The sequence below is a fragment of the Phyllobates terribilis genome, unplaced genomic scaffold, assembly GCF_046119375.1.
Source record: "Phyllobates terribilis strain yellow unplaced genomic scaffold, ASM4611937v1 Scaffold_665__1_contigs__length_859303, whole genome shotgun sequence".
Lineage (NCBI taxonomy): Eukaryota > Metazoa > Chordata > Amphibia > Anura > Dendrobatidae > Phyllobates > Phyllobates terribilis.
Genome location: NW_027363425.1, coordinates 52,501 through 59,243, shown reverse-complemented (window position 1 = coordinate 59,243; position 6,743 = coordinate 52,501). Strand labels below are relative to the sequence as shown.

Below are 6,743 nucleotides of genomic sequence, written 5' to 3'. Positions count from 1 at the left end.
TTTTTCTCTGAAGAGGCAATTTACATATATCTCAACAAAACGCCAACTGACACGTGGTTGAATACCAAAGGTTTTATTGAATGTGGTAGACCTAAATGTGGTTTGTGCAACATTTCATAGAACACAATAGGAATTTAATCACTTTACAGTTGTGGGTATTGAATATGTCACCAGACCAGCTAAGGGGGAGATTGGTATAAAAAGTACACCCCAGAGAAGCCTTGTGGATTCTGGAATTGGACTCCAGATTCCCCAGTGATATGAAGCTTCCTTCAGACCTTGTATCCATTTACTGAATTGTGTTTTTTCCTCTTTTATAGTAATTATACATAATATACACATTATAGATGCAGACACTTCATTCTTCTATTGCACGGATGCTTTTTGTTGTGGACATATGATCATCCATAGGGGTAATGTAGACATACTTGCACATGTCCATTTGGGTCTGGGGGTCTCCGCTGTGCATTAGACCCTATGATGTGTATAAGAAGCCGGTTACTGGTGATTTATTATGTCATGCAGAAGAACTGAACACAAATGCTGGTTCGAAACGCGTAGATTTTTTGCTCCTATCCCCAGAATGTCATATTTTATAATGCTTCCATGATTTTAATTTGGATTTTTCAATAAAAGTTTTTGTTTTTATTCACATCTCCCGAGATCTCAATCTGCGCATGCTCCGGAGGCCATTTTGCCGAAGCACACCGCAGGGCTATGGCTACGGGATAGGGAACCTCCACTCACCACCGACTTTTGAGGATAGGGCCGCAGCATCGCCCCACTCCCGCCACCACCACCACCGCCTTGAATCAGCGACCCTTCTGAGGACGGGGCCCACAGCATCGCCCCGCTCTTGCCGCCGCCAACCTCCTGTATCTGTGACCCTGATCTGACACCGCCCCCCAGGTATAATACCTTTGTATTATAAGATCACCTCCCCCCCCCCAAATTTTGAGGAAAAAACTGCGTCTTCTAATCTGAGAAATACGGTATTTATAAAAGATTTCCTAGATCGTGAACATGAATACGGCTTCTCTCCTGTGAATTCTCTCATGTGTAATAAGACTTGTTTTATTTATAAGAGATTTCACACATTCTGAACATGAATATGGAGTCTCTCCTGATGTCGAATAAGACCCCTTTTCTCAATGAAGGACTTTCTTCATATTGAACAAGAAAATGTTTTTTCTCCCATGTGAATTTTCTCATGTGAAACTAAATGTGATTTTTGTGTAAAACATTTCCCACACAGTGAACATGAATACGGCTTCTCTCCAGTGTGAATTTTCTCATGCATTGTAAACTTTGTTCTTTGTTTAACAGATTTCCCACATTCTGGACATGAATACGGTTTCTCTTCTATATGAATTCTCTGATGTATACTAAGATGCCCTTTATCTGTGAACAACTTCCCACATTCTGGACATGAATACGGCTTCTCTGCTGTGTGACTTTTCTCGTGTTTCATAAGATCTAATTTTTCTGTAAAGCCTTTCCCACAGAGTTAACATGAATATGGTTTCTCCCCGGTGTGAACTCTATGATGTGTAACAAGATGTGATTTATTTCTAAAACATTTCCCACATTCTGAACATGAATATGGCTTCTCTCCTGTGTGAATTTTCTGATGTGTAATAAGATTCCCTTTATCTCTGAAGGACTTCCCACATTCTGAACATGAACACGGCTTTTCTCCTGTGTGAACTTTCTGATGTTTAACAAGATTACATTTTTCTGCAAAGCACCTTCCACATTCTAAACATAAATACGGTTTCTCCCCTGTGTGAGTTCTTTTGTGTGCATCAAGATATGATTTCCTTTCAAAACATTTCCCACATTCTGAACATGAATACGGTATCTCTCCTGTATGAATTCTCTGATGTACAATAAGATACCCTTTATCTGTGAAGGACTTCCCACATTCTGGATATGAATATTCTCCTGTGCGAATTTTCTTGTGTAAAACAAAATGTGATTTTTGTGTAAAACATTTCCCACACAGTGAACATGAATAAGGCTTCTCTCCAGTGTGAATTCTATAATGTTTATCAAAACTTGATTTATATTTAAAAGATTTCCCACATTCTGAACATGAATATGGCTTCTGTCCTGTGTGATTACTCTCATGTTTCACAAGATTTGCTTTATCTGTAAAGCATTTCTCACAGTGTGAGCAAGAATATGGCTTCTCTCCTGTGTGAATTCTCTGATGTGTAATAAGACTCCTTTTATCTTTGAAGGACTTCTCACATTCCGAACATGAAAATGTCTTTTCTCCTGTGTGAATTCTCCCATGCATAACACATTTTGATTTAGTTGTAAAGCATTTCCCACATTCTGAACAGGAGTATGGCTTTTCTCCTTTGTGTTTTCTTTGTGTCTGAGCTGAGCTTTTAGCAAGCTGCTTGTCACACTGAAGTCTTGTATCCACTGTGTCACCTGGACTTTTGGTAATAATGCGAGATTGCTCAGGAGATGATTCCTCATGATCAGGAGGATTATAAGAAGGTGAAGTGCTGTGAAGTCCAGGAGGTGCAGGAAGGGTGATGAGGTTTTCTCCTTTAGAGTGCTTCATGAGATCTTCTTTTTTACAACTTCGTGATAAACCGTTATTCTCACAAGGATTTCCTATCAGGATGAAAGATGGATTAGATGTGAATAAAAAAGGGATTTCTAAATGTATTTGCTGGAGCTCACAGTGAAGACCCTCGTCAGTGAAAGTACCAGTAATAAGGAGGACAACTACATGCCATAACATTAACACAATGACGGGTAAAGTGAATGACACTTATAATCTGGTGACATTGGCACAAGTCAGGGGTGGCAGAGATTAGACAGCAAATTGACAGTTCCTAAAGGGAACCTGGCATCAGGTTTTACCCCCTTGATGTACCACCAGTGACATTTCACTCTCGCAGCAAGCTTCCTATCATGCAATTAGTATAGAAAAGTGTCCACACAATTAAAAATGGAGTGTCAATATTTCCGCACCATATACAAATGAGACTGACTTGTCACAAAGGTAAAGTTACATCCAGGAGTAGTCGAACTCCAGCCACCATAATCATATCCACAGCACGCCTAAGGACATAATAGGAAATCTTAGAAGGAGACAGAAATAGTACTGAAGATACATTAAGAGGGTGAATCCTAATTACAGGTTTGACAGAGAGAAAGAGTGGCCCATCTGTCAATCCATTATCTCCCCCGCAATATGATCCTGGGATGGCGATGAGTTGCTTTGCCAACTAGAAGCTTACCAATGGCCTAAGGCTCGGCAACGTTCAACAGATTACAAGATTGGATGTGAGACTGAGTCTATTAAGCTACATGCCAGGATAACAAGGACAGTATTTTTGGGAGAAAAACTGGCATTTTGCTCGGTCTGGGCTCATCCAGCATACCAAGAGGAGATACCTGAAACATGTTCATATCCACAATGCCTTGGGTGAGAACATTCCTTTTACATTATACATGTTGATTGTTGAATCAAGGATCATTTGCTATGGTTTGGTATCGTTGCATTGCTTTAATGATTTTTTGTGTTATTATGGTACCCTCTCTGCCACGGAGATGCAATTTGTGACTGAGCCTGCTGGCATTGGCTCGAAGTACCATGGTGGTAGTCACCGGAAATGGTCTTCCTGCAATCTTGATGGAGTTCCCAGAGACGCTTAGCACTTGTTGGCCCTTTTGCCTTCACTGTGCGGTCCAGCTCACCCCAAACCATCTCGATTGGGTTCAGGTCTGGTGACTGTGGAGGCCAGGTCATCTGGCGTAGCACCCCATCACTCTCCTTCTTGGTCAAATAGCCCTTACACAGCCAGGAGGTGTGTTTGGGGTCATTGTCCTGTTGGGGTCATTGTCCGGATGGAATAGCATGCCGCTGCAAGATGGTGTGGTAGCCAAGCTGGTTCAGTATGCCTTCAATTTTCAATAAATCCCCAACAGTGTCATCAGCAAAGCACCCCCACACCATCACACCTCCTCCTCCTCCATGCTTCACGGTGGGAACCAGGCATATAGAGTCCATCCGTTCACCTTTTCTGCGTCGCAAAAAGACATGGTGGTTGGAACCAAAGATCTCAGATTTCCACTGGTCTAATGTCCATTCCTTGTGTTCTTTAACCCAAAGAAGTTTTTTCTGCTTGTTGCCTTGTAGCAGTGGTGTCCTAGTAGCTATTTTACCATGAAGGCCTGCTGCACAAAGTCTCCTCTTAACAGTTGTTGTAGAGATGTGTCTGCTGCTAGAACTCTTGTCTGGCATTGACCTGGTCTCTAATCTGAGCTGCTGTTAACCTGCGATTTCTGAGGCTGGTGATTCGGATAAACTTATCCTCAGAAGCAGAGGTGACTCTTGGTCTTCCTTTCCTGGGGCGGTCCTCATGTGAGCCAGTTTCTTTGTAGCACTTGATGGTTTTTGCAACCGCACTTGGGGACACTTTCAAAGTTTGCCCAATTTTTCGGACTGAATGACCTTCATTTCTTAAAGTAATGATGGCCACTCGTTTTTCTTTACTTAGAATTTGTATTATGGCAAGAAAAAAGCAGCTAACAGTCTATTCAGTAGGACTATCAGCTGTGTATCCACCTGACTTCTGCACAACACAACTGATGGTCCCAACCCCATTTATAAGGCAAGAAATCCCACTTATTAAACCTGACAGGGCACACCTGTGAAGTGAAAACCATTTCCAGTGACTACCTCTTGCAGCTCATCAAGAGAATGCCAAGAGTGTGCAAAGCAGTCATCAAAGCAAAAGGTGGCTACTTTGAAGAACCAAGAATATAAGACATATGTTTCACACTTTTTTGTTAAGTATATAATTCCACATGTGTTAATTGTTACGCACACGCCCGGACTGACTGGCGTGAGCGTGATTAGCGATCCCACTGAACCATGAACCGAGGAGTGCCTGGAGGGGCGTAACTAAGTATCAACTTGGTCCGACCAAGGTCACACGGCGGCTCAGTCGACTCCGTGAACCAGGGAGGAACTGAGCAGAGGGACCAGGTGCTACTCCAGGTCAGACCCCGGTCACAGCTGTTTGCCCACACCGGGGAATGCAGGAACAGGCAGGTTAGACTGGCATACAGACAAGTGGGTACTGGCAGGCACGGCTGGTATGCAGACAGGTGGGTATTGGCAGGCACAGCTGGTATGCAGACAGGTGGACACTGGCAGGCATGGCTGGCATGCAGACAGGTGGGCACTGGCTGGCACGGCTGGCATGCAGACAGGCGGGTACTGGCAGGTAGGAATCCGGGCAGAATAGGGACCAGTACAGACTGGGACACAGGAACGGAGCCGCAGGTGCGGTAGACAAGCAGAGCAGAGCAAAACCCGCAGATGCGGTAGACAAGCAGAGCAAAACCCGCTGGTGCGGTAGACAAGCAGAGCAGAGCAAAACCTGCAGGTGTGGTAGACAATCTGAGCAGAGCAAAACCCGCAGATGTGGTAGACAAGCAGAGCAGAACAAAACCCGCAGGCACGATAGACAAGCAGAGCAGAGCAAAACCCGCAAGCGCGGTAGACAAGCAGAGCAGAGCAAATCCCACAGATGCAGTAGACAAGCAGAGAAGAGCAAAACTCGCAGATGCGGTAGACAAGCAGAGCAGAGCAAAACCCGCAGGCGCAGTAGACAAGCAGAGCAGAGCAAAACCCGCAGGCAAGGTAGACAAGCAGAGCAGAGCAAAACCCGCAGGCAAGGTAGACAAGCAGAGCAAAGCAAAACCCGCAGGTGCGGTAGACAAGCAGAGCAGAGCAAAACCCGCAGGTACGGTAGACAAGCAGAGCAGAGCAAAACCTGCAGGCGCAGTAGACAAGCAGAGCAAAACCCGCAGGCGAGGTAGACAAGCAGAGCAGAGCAAAACCCGCAGGCGAGGTAGACAAGCAGAGCAGAGTAAAACCCGCATGTGCGGTAGACAAGCAGAGCAAAGCAAAACCCGCAGATGCGATAGACAAGCAGAGCAGAGCAAAACCCGCAGATGCGGTAGACAAGCAGAGCAGAGCAAAACCCGCAGATGCAGTAGACAAGCAGAGCAGAGCAAAACCCGCAGGCGAAGTAGACAAGCAGAGCAGAGCAAAACCCGCAGGCGCGGTAGACAAGCAGAGCAGAGCAAAGCCCGCAGGTGCGGTAGACAAGCAGAGCAAAACCCGCAGGTGCGGTAGACAAGCAGAACAGAGCAAATCCCACAGATGCAGTAGACAAGCAGAGCAGAGCAAAACCCGCAGATGCGGTAGACAAGCAGAGCAGAGCAAAACCCGCAGATGCGGTAGACAAGCAGAGCAGAGCAAAACCCGCAGATGCAGCAAACAAGCAGAGCAGAGCAAAACCCGCAGATGCAGTAGACAAGCAGAGCAGAGCAAAACCCGCAGGTGCGGTAGACAAGCAGAGCAAAACCCGCAGATGCGGTAGACAAGCAGAGCAGAGCAAAACCCGCAGGTGCGGTAGACAAACAGAGCAGAGCAAAACCTGCAGGTGCGGTAAACAAGCCGAGCAGAGCAAAACCCGCAGGTGAGGTGAACGAGCTGAGCAGAGCGAAACCGCAGGTGCGGTGAACAAGCTGAGCAGAGCAAAACCACAGGTGCGATGTACAAGCAGGGCAGAGCAAAACCGCAGGTGTGGTGAACAAGCAGAACCAGATACACACAAGGTACTTACAATGAAGTAGCGAGTGTACACAAAACTTGCAAACAGAAGTTCAGAGACATCGAGTTGAAGTTAGGTGCAGGTTTA

The 6,743-nt window shown here is 45.5% G+C and overlaps 1 pseudogene; it reads right to left on the bottom strand.

Moving 5' to 3' along the window:
* Positions 1-945: 945 nt before the first annotated feature.
* LOC141235433 (uncharacterized) overlaps positions 946-6,743 on the bottom strand; it is a 35,556-nt pseudogene continuing 29,758 nt past the window's right edge.